Below are 19,084 nucleotides of genomic sequence, written 5' to 3'. Positions count from 1 at the left end.
AGGTATGCATAGTTCTGGATACTTCCCACAATGTCATGCACAGTTAGGGAAAAATAAGCCCCACACACAATCGTCTCAAACCATGGTCGGATCCGTTCCAGAAAACTCCACTTTTTGGTAACACTCTGCCACTTACACGGTCCAACAACAAGGACTGCCCAAAGAAAAAGGGATAGTTATATGTTGTGTCTCTGTACCACACAAATGGGGTGGAATGTAGTGTACTAACAAAAAAATGTGGTGAAAACCGTGGGCGCAGGGTGATGACAGCATGAGGCCCATGTAGGTGGGTTGGGTATGTGGTGTGGCTAAATTGTGCCATTGTGGCACTTGCCCCCTCAGTGTTTTGTCACAATTTTAGGCAAAATTGCATGGTGGGTAGTCAGCGGCGTAGCTTTCTTTGGGGCGCCCCCCCCGCCGTTAATGGGGTGGTGCCCCGCCCGTCCGTCCGGCCCCCCGTGCCTCCTCCCCCCATTGCCGCATGCTTACCTGTCCGCGCGTCCCGGCTCTCCTCCTGGCTTCAATAAATTCTATGCAGACGGACCACAATTTCAGAGAACAGTCTGCTTTATGGGGCGGCCATTTTATCGTGGTCCGTCTCCATAGCATTGATTGAAGCCAGGAGGGGAGCCGGGACGCGCGGACAGGTAAGCATGCGGGGGATGGGGGGCGGGGGGATTACTATAGCATCTATAGGCAACAATGCAATTGATGTAAATTCCAGAGAGTGTGATGAGTAAAGCCCTAGTCTTATCAGGGGATGATTCCACCTTGGGGCATGATTCAGACCTGCTTGCTACTTTATGTATATTCACAGCCTAGCAAGCACCCACCACCCCACCGTCACTGTCAAATAATCCCCCCCCCCCCCCCCCCCTCACTACTTACAGTCAGTCTAGACTGACTTTGATTCTGGTCGGAGATCGCCAAATTCAGGGTAGGCACTGATGTCATATGATGTCAGCCGGCTGCCCCAATCAGGCATCGACGAGCCAGCATTCGCAAGGGTATGCCCAGTATTTCTTTGGGTGCGCCAACCATTTTTGTGGACGCATCCATGAAACGCTGGGTGGTCCCCTCCGTTCTACTTTTATAATATTACTCACGCAGGTTCTAAATGTTTTACTGACATTGTGTTTTTTGTTAATTAGTTTCTTTAATAAACAAAAAAAAATGTTAATACGCTTTGCATTTGAAATTCTAGATAAAAAGCATCTGTTTTCTATTAATTAGAACATTGGAAAAACCTGTTAGGTTTTAGATAAAGAGATTACATAGTAATACTGATCATGATTATTTATTTCAGAATTTTCTAAAGCAGACAGAAAAGTTGTGTGATGAGAACATGTACAGAAATGATTGTACAAAGTAGTCGGAAAAAAATAATTTAAATGAAGAGTAATTACTTTAATTCTCTAAATAATTCTTAATCTGTAGTTTTGTTTTTTGACTTAAAATAGAGAGAAGTGAACAATGGCGCTACTATAGGGAGGGAGTACGACTTCCAGCAAATATAAATGAACAATCAAATACAATATACAGGGCTTGGGTGTCATTGAAGTATTGATAACAACACTCTGGGTGAAATTTAATAGGATGAGAGATTCAGAAAGTGAGTGATTTGGTGAGAAATCTCCAGGGTTTTTTTTAAGTGGCAATCATTTACAATGCAAAACCGGTTTGATTTGGAAGTGTAAATGATTGCCGCTTTAAAAAAACTGGAGATTTCTTACCAAATCTCGCAATTTCTGAATTTCTCATCCTATTAAATTTCACCCTGTGTGTCTGAATTTACAGAATTTATTAATCAACATTTATCATACAGAAAGGAAATGCAACATTTATAATACATAAAGGAAAATGCACTTTAACATTGAAAAATGTAAATTAATTCATTATGGGAACAAAAATGAACAAGCTACTTATAGGCTAAATGGAGTTATTATAGGAAATCTGCTGTAGAGAAGGCCTTGATGAAAAATTGGGTAATCGTGCACACTGCTCAAGTGCAGCAGCAAAAGCAAACCGGACACTGGCGTGCATTAAAAGGGGTATGGATTCAAGGGATGCCAATATGATAGTGCCTCTTTACAAGGCCTTGGTGAGACCACACTTGGAATACTGTGTTCAGTTCTGGGCACCGCACCTTAAAAAGGAGATAAATGAATTGGAACAGGTACAGAGAAGGGCGACTAAGCTAGTAAAAGGTCTCGAATCACTGGAATACAAAGATACATTAACCAGGCTGAATATGTTTTCACTGGAGAAACGGAGGTTGAGAGGTGATATGATTAGTATGTTCAAATACAGGATTGGGAATCACATGGAACTGGGACCTGATTTGTTCACTAACAGGCCTATACTTAGGACATGCAGGCATGTACCGAGGCTCGAGGAAAAGAAATTCCGTACTGAATTAAGAAAAGGATTTTTTACCATTAGAGCAGTAACATTCTGGAACTCATTGCCGGTGGGGGTGATTACAGCAACTACTGTTACTGAATTTAAATCAAAAGTGGATGCAAAATAAATTATATATATATAGGTAAATATGAATGCTGCATGCACCTTAAGTAAAGCAGGAGATATTTACCAGATTGAATGTATCTCTCAGTTAGAAATGGATATAGTCTCTTTCGAAAGTAGCACATGTGACATGCATGTTGGAAGAATGTCCCGGCGAATTGACCAGTGGAGGAACAGATTTAGGTGAGTATTCAATCTGGCATTCTGACTATCTGAAGAACCTGACAGTCGGAATCCCAGGGCATTTACATCCCACTCAACCTCGGCTGTTGGAATTCAATGATCTGAATGTCGAGATTCGGAAAGTGGGCGTGTTGGTGAAAATGGCTGCAGATTGTCGAAATATGGCCAACAATTCGACAATCTGCGGCCATTTCCCACAAAACAGATCCGACTTGTTTTAAAGTCAGATCTGTTTTGTCGAAATCCGCCTTCAATGCTGTCAGAAACGGCAGCATTAAATAAATGATGGCTGCTACAGATGGGGCCGCTCTCAGCGTTGCCACCAGACCACCATCCGCAGGTTTCTGGTGGATAGCGATTCGATAGAATGACAGATTATAGGACATGGACGCCAAGAATGGGGTGCATGAATGTCATGATGTGCACACGCTCCCTTCTGGCACAGGGTGGCAAACGGTGCGATGGGAGCCGCTCTCATCAGTATTTCCCCTGTCAAAAATAGCATTCAGACATTGAATACCCCCTAATTCAGTCAGGATCCCAACTGTCAGGCATTTAAACAGTCCGGATTCCGATGTCAGAGTACTGACCATCGGAATCCCAACTGTCAGGCAGTCATCCATCACCCCCGGGTCCGACCTAGGTAAAACCCTTCTTTTAACCCATGTTGGATTGCCGGGTTGCTGTACCCGGGTTTTTCCTGTTGGAGCTCTCACACCACACAGTGACCCGGGTCAACCCGGCAACAACCCAGGTCGGACCCTTGTAGAATGTACTAAAGGGAAAATGCAGCCAAAAGCCCTTTTTAAGGCTGTGCCCACATTTCCCATTTGTACTAAGCCCAGAATATTTATGGGCTTATTTCCACATTGTGCATTAGATGGATCCAATTGTATCCCTCCTAGTACCCACTGTGGTCGCTGCAAGGGGTCTCCCGGGGCTAAAACCCAGAAGCACAGGGCAACATTTTGGAAGAGCTGTCCATTGTGATACTTATCGCAACTACAGTATTAGTACTTCCCGCCCACTAAATAATATAAATGCACCTTAAAACGTAATCCTCAAGACACACTAACATGTATTTGTATATAGAGCACAGTAACATAGACAAAAATATTCGTACACATTCCCAACACATCTGAAATCCCAGCCATTCCGGAAATTATTGTCATTACCACAGATACGTCATTTTTTTCAGACAATAAGGAAAAGATGTGTCATTGTTGTGTCATATAAACTGTTTGTCCAGGAACATACAGTCACCAGCACTGTGCTGTTACAATAATAGAACTGACAGGTTTTATGTGAGGAAAATATGTATTCACTGGGGTTTATTTACTAAGATGGGACTTCTATTGAAGATGGGCTGTTGCTATGGGCAACCAATCAGATTATATTTATTATTTTCTAGAAGGTGCTAATTAAATAAAACTATAGATTCTGATTGGTTGCCTATTGAAACATCCTCTCTTCAATAGAACTCCCATCTCAGTAAATAAACCTAACAATTTCCCAACTACAGCCATTTTACTGTGAAACAGTTTATCGCTTAGCCCTTTGACACCTGGTACAGCACTTAGCGCATCCTGTAAAAGACACAAGCATTAGGTCGACAGTGCCTAGGTCAACAGTCAAAAGGTCGACATGGGGTTTTTCACTGTTTTTTGTGAAACCATGGCTCCCCAAGGCCTATTGTTATTGCAATACAATATTTAGAACAATACAGTAGGGGATTAGCATAGGATTAAGTTCGACAGCTCACTTATCTGTACATCAAATGATTAAATAAAATAAGTACATTCTTGGAAGGCATTCACCTATATCCGTAGTGGATTTTTTTCACCCTAAGGGCGAGATGTATCAAACGGAAAATGGGGTAAAACCCCGGTTTTACCGCATTTTCCAATGTATCAAAAATGATACCGCATTGAAGGGTATCGCCACCTTTGGGTGGCGATACCCTATAGAGGCCTATGGGCTTCTTTTCGCCGCCTCCGACGCAAACCAGACGCCTCGCCGACCCCCCCTCTGGCTTACCTTCCTGAAGGGTCCTCCTGGACCCCGGAAGGCAAACCCCTCCTCCCCCTAGTGAAGCAGCCGGACATCCTTCCGGCTGCAGGGGGGAGGAGGAGACGCCAGGGACAGCCTGCTTAGCTGTCCCCGGCGTGAGGGGAGAGCCAGGCGGCAGGGAGGTGACGGAGACCTCCCGCACACCAGAGTATAGGTATCGCGGAGGGGCTCCGTCACCGCATCGCGATGCCAGCCGCATATGATAGTACATATGCGCTGGCATCGCGGCGGGCGGGCGGTGTTGTATTTTAATACATCCCGCCATAAGTACTGTGTGTGATCTGCCAATTCTACTCCCATACCTGAGAAATTATGGTTTAAATCATTGCTTTGCCTTTGACAAAGCTACCAGAGTCCTGCAGCAAAACGCGTTAGTTGTGCCTTGGACACCACCTGTCTGATCATTTCCTACCTGCTTATTCACTGGACATTGGACACTTTATACCATTTTTTGGACTGAATCCTTGCGAACACCATAACAACGTAAGTCCTAGCCACCTGGACAAACGGGTGCCGTATAAATACAGTAGTGAGGAACTTTGCTCTTGGATCGATTGGGAAAGTTTCCAGATTCCTTCCTCCAGGGATCCCATTGTGTGGTAATATAATATGGACACGTTCTTTCACATGGGGTACTAAACACCCAAATCCAGTGCAGGTGTCACAATATCACCAGACGGTGGTCTATCATTGTTTTTATTCATCGATGGTTTTATATGTTATTCTATAAAATACCGTAATACAGCCACTATATAAATTTTTATATCAGCGCTGCATTTCTTTTTGTGTTTGCTTTGCATTCCGAATATATATATTTTGTGGTGGTGTAATTTTCTAAACACGTACAATTTCCATTATTGACAGCAATACCACCCAGGTGTGCAGACTATACAGTTAATTTTTCACTTTCTTTCTGAATAACTTTTATTTTTGCTAATGGATAAAAAAGCATTGGATTTATTTTTTCCATTAATGGTTTATCACACCATATCAATTCAAAGGAAGGGTTATACATACAGCTGTATTTATGCAGCCTGTTATAGCAAAGCAAGAATGTGGTTTTCTTGTAAAGCTAAATAATAATGTACAGTATACAGAAAAGTAAAAGTGTGTGAGAGAGAACTGCTCATTATATGTGCTGTGTGGGTAAGGCCGGATTATCCACAAGTCAGTGCAGGTGGCCGCATAGGACCCCGACTGACCTCAGGGGCTCATCCGTAACCATAAGAATCCACCAGGGGGAGAGGGGCTTTATAAAAGATACACTGTCATATAAGGATAGGACGGATTCTTGTATTCTTGTAACCAGTACAGTGGTTCCCAAACTGTGATGCTCTTTCAGGGGTGTCTCAGGTTAGTGGTCCAAATCCAAATATTTATGGTCAAAGTGATAGGCAGTGGTGGGCAGGGTGCCATCTTAGCCTAACCCCACCTCCCCCCAGGCTAGTGCAATATTATGTAGCAATAGGGCCTGTTAACTGTGTATGCATACACCAGACAGCCAAAAAGGTTGCTGTACCTGTCTCCCAGCTCAGGCTGTCATTGTCAGGCTGCTGCACAGTGCATGCTGCTGTGTCCTGTCAGTGTGAGAAGGGGCCAGCCGCCCCTGGATGGGGACACCTTAAGGGGATACTGAATTTGCAGTGGTGGCTCTTGAGGGGGGGGGGGGGGGGGGGGGAGCTGCCACAGCAGCCCATAGAGGTATCCTGGAGGGAGATAAGACCTCGCAATGGGACTGATTTGGGTGACTGACAGGTTGGACTTCCAATAGGAAGTCACTGGCGGTCACAGTGAAGTGACCACCAGTGAAGTGACCATCGGTAAATTCCGCCACTGCTGGTTCCCCCTCAGGCCCCCAGCACTAGCATAGGCGAATCTAGGGGGTGGTCCGGGGGTGCACAGGACCACCCATTAGCCCATTTTGAAGCTGAGGGATGGGGCTTCCAACGAGCCCAGCCCCATGTCTCTAGCCCCCTGGGAACCAGAGATACTGCCAGGCAAAGCTGGAACGTTTTCCCTATAGGATAACATGGGACCCGCTAATTCCGACCCCCACCCAGTTTAATGGCTGCCAGTTCCCCCTTCGACATCACTGAAGCTCGAGGTTGATCTCAGTCGAACCCATATCGCTGGGCCTTCAATCTGATACCAGGCCGGATCCATATGGGTTAATTGGTTCCAGAGATATTGAGGTTAACCCGTTTTTTTTTCATTTCTTAAATGTAATTTCATGACTGTTTATGTTCTTTGAGGGCAGATTTCTCTGGAACCAAACAGCCCAGTTTCACGGGACCAAAATCATTTGAAGCCAACTCAAAAGTTCTTCAATATGATACTGGTCTCATGTAAATGGGTCAGTTTTTTCCGAAGATATAGCTGGTTGGTTAAAGGGGGGTAGGGAGAGGGGAGTGGTTGTCTCCCCCTCACACCAGAAAATGCAGGGACTAGGCTGGTGTATGAGGGGTCAGCCTGGGAATGTCCCTGCATGATCCTGGGACCATATTCCCGGGTAAATCCCTGCATTTTCTGATGTGAAAGGGGTATTATTTCAAATAGCCATGACCTGCAGTCAAGGGAGTAACTACCATAGGTGCATGGGGTGCAGCTGCTATGGGGCCAAGAGCTGAGAGGGGCCCACTTTGCCTGTCAAAGTATCATGTGCTGTATACATTTTTCAGCATAAGGTAATAAATAGGGGCCCTTACAAACTTTTGCTATGGGCCCACATGTATCTAGTTGCGCCACTGCCTGCAGTGCTCTGAATACAGCCGGGCAGCCCCCTGCTCTCTGCCCAGTTGCAAATGACTGTCACCCCTCCAATTCTTCTCCCCGCTTTCAGCTCAGCCCGCCCCCCCCCCCCCCTTTAATCATGTGGTGCTGGCGCCCAGCGTGCTCCCCCGACTTCACGCACAACTACAGCGCGCACAATATTTCAAATGTCCACTTGGCTAGAGGGGACACCAGGAGGGGAGTGGGAGCGTGCTCTGCGCTGCGCTCTGCTCCTCTCCCCATAGAAGCAGCTGCACCGCTCTCCATCTCTCCCTGCAGCAGCAGCGAAGGCTCATATAAAAATTTACAGTAAGTGTTACTTTTATGGGCATTGCTTAAGGGATGCTACAAGTGGCAGTATGTGGGGGCATTACGCATAATGTGTGGCTTAATGTGTAAGGGGCATTACGGTGTGCAGCATCATGTGTAAGGGGCATTTTGTGTGCAGCATCATGTGTAATGGGTACTATGGTGCCATCAAGCAAGAACCCCCTAGCAATGAGCACGTAGGTAAGCAGCACTTATGTGGCAAATATGTAATGGGCATTACGATTTGTTATATAGTATGTAATGGGCATCATGATGTGTGGCACAATGTGTAATGGGCATTATGGTGTGTGGCCTTATGTGTAATGGGTATTACGGAGTTTGCTAAAAAGTGTAATGGGCATTACTGTGTATGGTCTAAAGTGTAATACCACACCCCTTTTTGTGATGCCACGCCTCCTTCCCATGAGGCCACGCCCCCTTTCTGCCACGCAGCTACGCCGTGCAAAGGTCTCCCTTCTAATATGTCTAGATCTGGGACCACCCATTACCATAATTCTAGATTCGCCTATGAGCACTAGGTCAACTTTTCCTTCCTCCGTGCTCTGCAAAAGCCCTGCTGCAAACTCTCATTCTCCTCCCTCCCTGGATCCTGCTGCTATTGGCATTGCACAGGATCTGCATACTATCTACATACAAAGTACTGGCAATCAAAATAACATATTCTTTTCTTCCGTATAGTGCTACTGTTTATTTGATATTATGGGTGACATTCTATGTGTAGCGGTAAAAACCGCATGATTTTTACAGCACCTAATCGCACTTTTGAAAATCGCAAGATTGGGCCGTTTTTCGCATATTTAATGAGATAAACAGGCCAAATAGTGCGAATAGGTGCGATTTGATGGGATTTCTTTAGTCCTGAAAATGTGCGATTTTCAGGTCTGAAAATCGCACATTTGCAGGAAATCGCAATTTAAAAAAAAACAAAACAGCTGCGCGGGGTCCCCCGCCAGAGCATAACCAGCCCCGGGCTCATTGAGCCGGTGCTGGTGACATAAAATCACGGTCCCCGACAAATAGGGGTCCCCTTCATTTAATGAAACCAGCACCAGGCTCAAGGTCCGGCGCTAGTTCCCAAAATACGGGGGACAAAATGACTAGGGGTCCCCCGCATTTCAAGAACCAGCACCTGACCCAACCAGCCAGCAGGGTAATGCCACAGCCGGGGGACACTTATTATATAAGGTCCCGCGGCCAAAGCATTATCCCCCTGGCTGGTCAGCATGGACAGGGGTCCTGGGGAAGTGGGGACCCCCCCAAAGAAGGGGTCCCCCCCCTCCAGGACTTACCAGCCCATGCTGAAAGTCCGGGGCTGTCCCCGATGCCCCTGGGCGGTGGGCATCGGGCTGATGAAAAGTGTAAAAAGAGAATAAAAACTTTTGTCTTATACTGTAGAACTATGAGTCCCAGCAAGCCTACCCCGCATGCTGGGACTTGGAGAACCACAAGTCCCAGATTGGGGGGCATTAAAGGGCCCGCTGGCACTTGTAGTTCCACAGTACAAGAAATAGTTAAATAAAACACACACTGACACCCAGAAAAATAAACGTTTAATACATCCACAACCCACACATACTGATACTTACCTACCTTGAGCCCGTGGGTCGGTCCCTGGATCCGGGATCCTGGCTCCTGGGCTGAAGAGTTCGGTTCCGGTGCTTTGGTCCTGGTTCCGGGGCTGGTTCGGGGTCCGGGGCTCCTGGGCTGAAGATTCCGGGGTCCTGGATCTGTAGTAATCCAAAGGGGTACCTGAGGAAGGAAATCCTACTCACCTGGTCCCCGGCGACGACCCCGGCATCTTCAGCGGCAGACGCACTGCTCCCGGCTGGTACCCGCTCATGGACTGGAGAGACGCAGAGATTTTCATCTTCCGCACCTCTCCTCAGACCGATTCCAATCAGGAGCCGACTTTCATTCACTGACAGTACTTATTTCAATTTGTGTATAATGTGGTACGCGGAGCCGGGGCTTAGGCAAGTTCTTGGTTTCCGGGGGAAAAGGGCTCTGGAGGAAAGAACAGGCCACAAATGCAATACAACGCTCCTTTTATTTTCTACAACAAACGGATATAGTGCAATCTTCTGGAAATGTTTTACCAGACCCGTCAATGGTACAAGGGAAGGGGAGTATTGCACAACTCTTATCAGTGAATGCAAAGAAAAGAAATGCTTTACAACGTTCATCAACAATGCAAGGAAAAGAAACGTTCTACAGTACTTCTCAGCAGTACAAGGAAGGAAATGTTTTACAATATTTATCAACAATGCAAATCACATTTAAAGCGGATCAGCAGCCTGGGTCCCAGTACAGTAGGGCCTTCCTAAGGATAAGTAGCCGGCATAATGATGGGTCAGGGGTTACTTCTCGGTGGGGGTTCTCGTCCAGAAGCACTGAAGTGAGGTGTAATGGGTTACTTTTGAATGGGCTATACGGCCAAGCTGGGGAAAGGCAGGGGATCCCTTCTGATGCAGGCCAGTGGACTCTGGCCACTGATCCTCTGCTGGGGGTGCAATGGGGGGGTGACCAGTGGCGTAACTCCCGGAGGCAATGGAGACATTTGCCGCCGGGCGTTAGCCACTAGGGGGGGCACAGAGAGAGGAGCATGGTGCACTCGCATAAATGAAAAAAAAAAAAAAAAACTACAGCTCCTAGCAGACCTTGCTGCAGGAAGCTCAGGGCTGCTGGGAGCTTAATTTTAGTTTCAGTTTCTGCAATCCAGCTGCAGTTAGTGCACTGTGCAGCAGTTGCACCTTCCTTGCAGCCAGATAAAAGGGAACGAGTGGCTCCGGAGCAGCAGTCCGAAAAGGGGGCGTGGCTACACGGCACTGGACTGGACTGTACACACAGTCATTGCCAGCCAGGCAGGCCCTGCAGCAGCAGCAGCAGCATGGTGAGTGTGACTGTGTGTGTGTTTAACTGTTATATCCAGTATGTAATTATCTTTGTGTGGGTGTGTGTGTGTGTATATGTGTACCTATTATGTACAGTATGTATTTATCTGTCTGTGTGTGTAACTTATGTACAGTGTGTGTGTGTAACTATTATATACAGTATGTATTTGTGTGTGTGTAACTATAATATACTGTATGTATTTATCTGTGTGTAATTATTATACTGTTGGAATGTGTGCATGGGTGAATAGGTGTGCATAAGTGTAGGTATGTATAAGTGTGTGACAGTATGACTATATATGCATGTGTATAGGTGTGTGATACGTCGCCTGCCAAATGTCGGTCCGATCGCCCCCCCTTGCATGCCATGTCCCTTCTCATGGGCTGCAAATGGATGTTTAACATAAACATCCATTCGCAGGCTACGTGGAAACAGTCACATGATTCGATGGCCGCTGACCATCCAATGATGTGGAACGTGCACGCATATCTAAGTGACTCTCAGTTCACTTAGATCTGCGTGCACACTCGAGAGGAACTTGGCAGGCAGCTGACATCCGGTGATGTCAGCTGTCCACCCATGGCACCCACGTCACGGGCCGATTATCATGGGAACAACCATAAAATGCTGGGTGCGAATATACGCAGCCACTCCTGCCCGCAGTTTGGGTGCCTGCGCTTGGCGAATAGTGTGGCGATACACATGCGCCAGCGCATACGCACATCGATTCCTCATGCGAACGCACTGTGGATGCGAACAAATTAGAATGACCCCCTTTATGTGTGAGTATGGGTTATTTTTTCTTTATCTGCAGCCCAAATAAATGGGTACATTTATGCAAATAATGTGACATGTGCCAGGAGGTGTGTTTAATCAGTGAGCAGTCTGTGTGCATGGATGTTTAGAAGTGTACAGTATGATTATTTATTTAGTTACAGAAGTGTGTTATGTAAGAGGTGTGCAGTGCTGCATGTGTGTTTTTAGTGAAACAGGTTTGTGGATGTTAAGTGACAGAGATGTGTGTGTCTGTTAAGTGTAGAGTGACTGCGCATGTGCATGTTTGAGTGAAACAGGTGTGTGTTTGTGTTGAGTGACAGAGAAAGTGGAGGATTTCGGAAGGCCATCAAGACACATGAACGAACAACCCGTGTCGTTTATGTGATTTTTTTTTTTTTACATATTAAACAGCCAACCCGCATATCACAGAAGCCGGACGACCCGCATATCACCTCACACAGAAGCAGGCCGTATACCACTCTTGGAGGGAGCCAGGACACATACTGGGAGCTGCAACACCTCCGTGGGACATTGGGCAACCCCCCATGAGCACTCCCATTCTTACAGGGATCCAGTGACACAGAGAAGGTAATGTTGATCTGTATGCTGCTCCCTGCACACTTCTATCAATGCTCTCTCTTCTTTCCCTTTTTCGCACACTTCCTCCCCCTAGGGTTACCACCTAGTCCCTTTAATTCCGGATACATGTTAATTACACAGGTTCTGTGGCAGTTTAAAATCAGGTGAAGTGTAGTCTTGAAGTCAGCCAGCCACAGAACCTGTGTAATTAATATGTGTCCGGAATTAAAGGGACTAGGTGGTAACCCTACCTCCCCCCCATCTCTAACTTTCTCCCTATTTTTTCCACACTCAATCCCACCCCCTCTCTCTTTTCTCCCTCTTTCTCACACTCATTCTCCCCTCAACCTCCCCTCTATTCTTCCCCTCTCTCACACTTACCCCCCTCCCTTACTCTCACCCTTCTCTCCTTTTCTCACCCCTATCTCTCTTATCTACCTTATTTACTCCCCCCCACTTCTCTCAATATGTCTCATCCCCCTTTCTTCTCCACCTCTCTCACTCCTTTCTCTCAAACTCTCTCTCCTCTTCACCCTCTCACCCATCTCCTCTCTCTTTAACCCCTCTGTCTTGATTCCCGCTCACACTCTCTCCCCGCTTTCTCTCAACTCTGTCTCTTCACGCTCTCTCACACCCCTTTCTACGCTCAGCCCTCACCCTCTCTATCTCTCACACACTCTCCCCTCTCTCACCCCCCCCCCCACTTCTCACACTTACTTTTACCTTTTCTCCCCTCTCTCACACTCCCCCACTCTCTCACTTTTCACCACTGCTTCTCCTCATCATGCCTTCGGAGGCCAAGAAATGGTTGTGAGGCCATACCCATTTTTTTGCGGGACAGAGGTGTGTATGTGTCTGTATTAGGGGGGGGGGCACCAACATTTATCTTGCCTCCGGGCAATTGGGATGAACTTACGCCACTGGGGGTGACGCCCCCTTGGCAACAATTAGGCCGGACTCTAAGCACCTTACTGGGCCCTGCACTTGGCCGGCTCCTGCTATCTCCCCTTATTTCTATAGAGCACATCACAGGTGCACTATCAAGGGCGCCAGGGCCCAAACTCACATTTTCTGCAGGGCAGATCTCCGGGTCAGGGGAGCTCCTCTCATGGTGGACTACCCCCGTCGGGGCCCAGGAATCAGCATGTGCAGTTGTCTGTGGGCTCCACCGGGCACCGGGGGTTTCCTCTGTCCCGCGTTACTGTCGGCTTCTCTCTCCCTTTAGCAGCGGCGGCGGTATCTGCGTCTGCCACTTCCATGTGCTGCAGCTGCCCTCTCCTCCTCTGTGCAGCCGTGGCTGACGTCACCTGTGCCCGCAGGCTGCTGTTAGTGGCTCCGACTACTGCCGGTGCTGCAGCCGCGATCAACCCCCTCACACTGCCGGGTCTCCCGTCTTCTTTTTGGCGCACTCTGCCACTCACACCACAAGCCGGCTTCCTTTCGCGCTCCCCGGGCACCTCCTCCGCTTGCAGCCTCTTCCTCACTCCTTCGCTCTGCCCGGTCTCCCGTCTTCCATCATTCTGGGTAGGTCCCGCCCCTTGTCCTTCAGCATCGGCACTAGTGGGGAGGGTAGTTAACCCCTTCTCTGTGGTGGGGTCAACTTCAAATGCCCTGCTTAGTGGGACCCGCTGTGGGGTGCCACATATAGTCCTACAGTACACATCAACAATACTCCTCCACTGATGTAACAATTTAATTTTCAAGAGTGCCCCAACAAAAAAGAAAGTCTTTCCTTCTTCTTCCAATTCCTACTGCACAGGAAGTCTGGGCCTGTCATTCATCCTGCTAGCTGCGGAGCACAACAGAGAGGTAGCCCCTATCTCCTGCAGTATCTCCCACACAGGGCAGAAAAGAGCCTACCAGGCCCAGATACTTTTCAGGGACATGGACTAATCGCAGGTGGCATGGTCATGCACCCTTAAAATACAGAAATAATAGTACTTTAAATAACTCCCTGCCCACTCTGCCGCCCAGCACACAGAGTGCCCCTTTCTGAGTGAAAGCTTTCCCAATATCCTTTAGTGCGTATGGGGCTTAAGATTTCTGCCTAAATTTACACACTATAAAATAGAATAGAATCAACTTTATTGGCCATGTGTGCTTGCGCACACTAGGAATTTTTTGTGGATTGCAGTGCAGCATCAAGCAGGGATGAAAAGGGGGGGTGGAGACATTACATATATTACATAAGGACATTACATGCATTCCATTTCTAGCTACGACTATGGTGGTCAAGTCGCCAAGTAGGGACACGTTGTTTGGCTGTTGATATTGGGATTACATTCGCTTTGATTGGATTGTTCAGGTGATGGACGGCTAATGGAAAGAAGCTTCATGCGGATCTGGACGTTGTGACGGGGATGGACCTGAACCGTCTTCCGGATGGTAGGATGTCGAACAGGTTGTGATCGGGATGCAGCTTGTCCTTCGCAATCTTCTCAGCGCGTTTCCTTACCCTGGATGAGAACAGATCCCTTATCGGGGGGAGGTCGGTCCCTATGATCCTTTCCGCAGCCTTCACTACCCTCTGCAGTTTTTGTTTGTCGTTCTCGCTTGCGCCACCGTACCAGATTGTGATCGAGGAACATAAGACAGACTCCATGATGGCGGTGTAGAATACGCACAGCAGCTCCTGTGGAATGTTGAATTTCCTGAGTTGCCTCAGGAATAACAGGCGCTGTTGGACCTTTTTGATGTTTGTGGTTATGTTTAATCCCCATCTTAGGTCACTGGACATGGTTGTCCCTAGGAATTTAAAGGATTCAACCCACGACAGTATCTTTCCAATCTGGCTGGTTAGAATGACAATCTGGAATTTTCTGGGAACAAATTACAATCAACCATTTGCTGGAAAATGGACAAAAGCAGTCATCTGCATAAATCGATTTAACCAATTTGGCTGAAGGACCATTTTTTCTGTTCTCTATGTTTAGGAGCAAATGGTCAATTGTCATTTGCTCCCAAAAAATTCCAGATTTTCATTCCAACCAGCCAGATTGGAAAGATAATCTTCTCGTGTGTATGGGCCTTAAGCCACACAATCTGCAAAGCAAATGCACAATCGTGATTTATAGCAAATCCACTTTGATTCTATTATTTGCTATAAACAGCCTAATTGAAACATTTTTCAATTTGTTTATAGTAATGTCAATGTGTTTTTGTTAAACAAAAGCAGCAAGGACACAAAGTTCTGTGAAAAATATAAAAGAGGGGTAAGGGGGAGGGAGCCAAAGAGGGAGATAATGAATGTTGTGAACAATAAATAAATAATTTGGTTAAAGGACAATTACTAAGCAGTTTCAGGAGTATGTTAGAGGTTATTCTTTAATAACAGACTCTGTTAAAATATTTGAAATGTTCTGCTCATGAACGCAATTAAGTCATTATAAATGAAAAGCAATTCAGAAAAAAATGTAACTGTGTGTCCTCGTTAGCAACATCCCTTGTGGTTACAAAGTCTTAGGCCAAAAATGCCAAATGATGCACATTAATGGCATTTCAATCCCTACAAAATCCATCTGTTCATTGTCTTTTTGTGACAGCTCTGAAAAGCTGAAAAATGTGTAGTGTTTCCTTCTACATAAAGCTCTAACAAATGCACACATAGTACGCCAAGAAAGCAATAAAGTATTACCCCCTTCTAAGTTGTAATGTCAAGACATTTTAATGTATACATTGAACAGTTGATTTTAGTCTTTATGTGTCATCCTTTATTTGACTAAAATAGTAATCACCAACTGGCAGTCTGAGGGGGGAATTCAATTACGTGTGAGGTTAATTAGCGAGGGGGGAAATAACTCACATACCTCGCACCGCATTTTGAATTACTACAGGTAAGCCCGTACCTGATACGCACGGTGTCCAATAATAATTTAAAAAAAAGTTTGCTGGGTTTTCAGCACTGCAAACCCCACAGCAAAAGTAAAAATTAATAAATTCTTACCTACCCGGTTCTCTCAGGTGGTCTCCTCTGCTCCTGCTGGTCTTCTCTCCATCCTGTCACTGGGGTGGGGTCTGCTGGGTGTCACTGGGGCTTCTGGGTGGCTCTTAGAGAAACAAGGGCTGCTGAGAGATGTAGTTCCCCAGTGGCTGGCTCCAGGGAGGACAATATTACACAGGGAGGGGGGTGTACACACATTGGGGGTCACATACACACACACACTCATACACACTCAGAGACTCTCATATACACACAGGGATTAAAGTGCCCCCCTTTCCCCATCATACCACATAAGGTGAGCCCAGGCCAGTGCGCAAATGCAAACCCCCTAATATTACACCACATATTAGTATGTTATGACACACAGTAGTGCCCCTTATTAACATTACATCACTCAGTAGTGTCCCTTGTTCATGGTATGCTACACAGTAGTACTCCTCAACCATGTATGGGATGCAGTAGTGTTGCTTAGTACACAATGCCCACTGTAGTGGTGCCCCTTACACATAATGACCACAGCAATAGTACCTTGTGATGGCGTTACATTACATTCACTGTGCTAGAAAAGGAAGCTGCTAGGACAGGCATTCTGTTGGAAATGCTGTGCAGGGCTGTGGTAGAGGTGGAACTACAGTAGTTCCCTCTAATATTAGAGGTGGTGGAACTCAGTTACACCCCCTTCCCTCCCATTTTAACCCCTGCATACACCCTTGCAAACACACACGTACACACACACACACACACACATTCTCAATGCTGTGGCATACGACCCAGCTCCTGATGTTGAATGCAGAAGGTTTGGAGGCTCAGTAATTACTAACTAATTAAGCTAATAGGAAATTTCCAATTGCTTATTCCTTTGAATGCCAACATCTCTGTGAGAGATGTGCGAAATACCATGTCCTCTAAAAATACCAGCGTCGCTCACATTTGTTATATAAATTCAAATAAAAAATGTTGTGTAAAAAGAAAATATTTATTTCCTATATAAAGTAAACATTACAGGTCATTATGATGAATTAAAATGTTTTCTTGGCAATTTTCACACATATTTGTACAAATTCCCTTGTCACTCAAAGGGTTAATTACTGTGGTCCTCAGGGGTGTGCCATGGTATGGCTAAAACTTATCTGCTTCCTCTCTGTGGCGGGTTGGTATGTTGGCCACAGGAGGGGAATGAGAAAGCCTGTGCTCTCCTGCCCAGTCCCAGGAGCCACTCACCAGCACGTTCCCCTGCATTTCATATATCTTGATAATCAGATTCTCATGCACGTTGGCGGCTCATGGTTGGGTGCCGGGGAACTGCCTGAATAGGTCACCTGACACTGCATCAAGCTACACCCCCTTATTGAGGCAGATCTGATAACTGTCTCATCTTATGCTTTTTTTGTTTTGTTTTGTTTTTTTGCTGGAATGGGAGGCTGATCTCATAACTCTCTCCTTGATATTCCCTGTATTTCCAGAGGAAATCTGACTTTAGAAATGATTATAACAATACAAAGATGATATTTATAAGTTATACATTTGTACAGTCAAAACTCTGGTGTATGAAAGTTAAGGGTCTGCCTCCCCTGCCTCTCCTGTCTGCACATCATTGGTGAAGAGATATTTTATGTTCTACAAATTATTATTGCAATCTAAATCACACAATGTTTTCTTTGATTTTAATGATCCAAAGGGCTCCCTTATGCCTAAAGCTGGGCACACACTGAGCAATATTCCTTCTGATCAGGCCGATCGCACCATCATATGACCTACATCCAGTGGCTGCCCCAGAGGAGGGGCTGCAGCACAGTCCAAAATTCAAATAGAGGACTGCCAATTGTCAGTTTAGAATAGCAGATGGTGGCAGTTGGTGTGCCGCCCTTATTTGAATTTTGAACTGTGCTACAGCCCCGCCTCCATCTGAAGCCTCCCCTGCATACATCACTAAATATGTTCTGCACATCAAACCTAGGAATATTACTAGCAATTTGATGACTATCATGCGGTGTGTATGGCAAAACAAATGATATGTCAGACTGATTTGATGTCACCTTCATGCCACTACCTAGAATGGAATGGCAAAAAGGTCGTTGTATTGTGTACAAGAGCAATAATATGTCACATGTGACCAACGGTGTGCTACAGTATATTATACTGTTCATTTGCAAGATTTCAGTGCCTACTTTTGAAAACTACAATCAAGGAGATTATAGAAGGAAGCACCGCGTTTTGTGCAGTGTACCATCGAGCATGTCACACCCAGTATTATTGGTGGCAGTATTGTGAGCGATGGTGGGGGGGCCCTTCTGAGCAATATCATGTCTTTTAATAGCAGCAGCAGCAGCACACTATGGATCAGTGCACACCAGCACAGATAAGGAAACCCTGTGTGTGATCATGTGATGCTGTCTATCTCTCCTGTCAGGATACGCACAAGAAAGTATGATGATGTATGTCAGTAGGAAGATTTATGTCTAAAACAGGAGCCACCGGCAGGATGCGGGAGTGCAGGCAGCAATGTTTTACTGCAAAAAAATAAACTTTGAACTGTCCCCACAAGTCATGTAAGAAGATATTATGATCATAGCCTGATACTCTGCAATGCATTTTGCATTACATATTATTTTATGTGTTTAGATCCTCTTTAATATTTGATTTGATTTTTTTTAATAAATGGTTTTATGTTGAACTTCCTTTCATTTTTCTTCATGTCATAGGTTTCCTTAATTTCCTAAACAACTTTCGCTCTGACCGGTCAGTCTTTTCCTACATCCATTACATCTAAAGCCACATCCTTCTTTTCAGGCCAGACCTACTTTTCTTTTCTTACAAATGGAGAACTGAAACTTAAAGGGGACCTGTCATGTTTATGCAAAATAAAGTCAGTTAAATATAATGCCTCTGCAATAATAATGTCATGACATGATCAACGCCCACTTCTATCAGGAGAGGACACACAATAGGCCTGATTCGGAGATGCACACATCTGCAAACCCTACTTTTCTTCTCCCTTGATTTAAGTCAGTAGCATTA

General features: G+C 45.9%; 2 long non-coding RNA genes across 3 annotated transcripts in view; one reads left to right on the top strand and one right to left on the bottom strand.

The window, feature by feature from the left end:
- Nucleotides 1-16,678, bottom strand: part of LOC146036696 (uncharacterized) — a 33,637-nt gene extending 16,959 nt beyond the window's left edge. Inside the window, exons 1-2 of one of the 2 annotated variants that reach the window (XR_014460933.1) lie at nucleotides 16,595-16,678; nucleotides 16,070-16,172 (exon numbers count right to left, since the gene is read on the bottom strand). This is a non-coding gene — a long non-coding RNA (uncharacterized LOC146036696). The remainder of the gene's footprint in view (nucleotides 1-16,069; nucleotides 16,173-16,594) is intronic. The other variant, XR_014460934.1, reaches the window with a different exon arrangement.
- LOC146036695 (uncharacterized) lies at nucleotides 10,549-15,938 on the top strand. Its single transcript, XR_014460932.1, has 3 exons — nucleotides 10,549-10,768; nucleotides 11,959-12,135; nucleotides 14,432-15,938. It is a non-coding gene; the product is annotated as an uncharacterized LOC146036695 (long non-coding RNA).
- Nucleotides 16,679-19,084: the final 2,406 nt, after the last annotated feature.

The sequence above is a fragment of the Crinia signifera genome, chromosome 9 (genome assembly GCF_055691185.1).
Source record: "Crinia signifera chromosome 9, ASM5569118v1, whole genome shotgun sequence".
NCBI classification, from domain to species: domain Eukaryota; kingdom Metazoa; phylum Chordata; class Amphibia; order Anura; family Myobatrachidae; genus Crinia; species Crinia signifera.
This window is presented reverse-complemented; position numbering and strand designations above follow the sequence as displayed.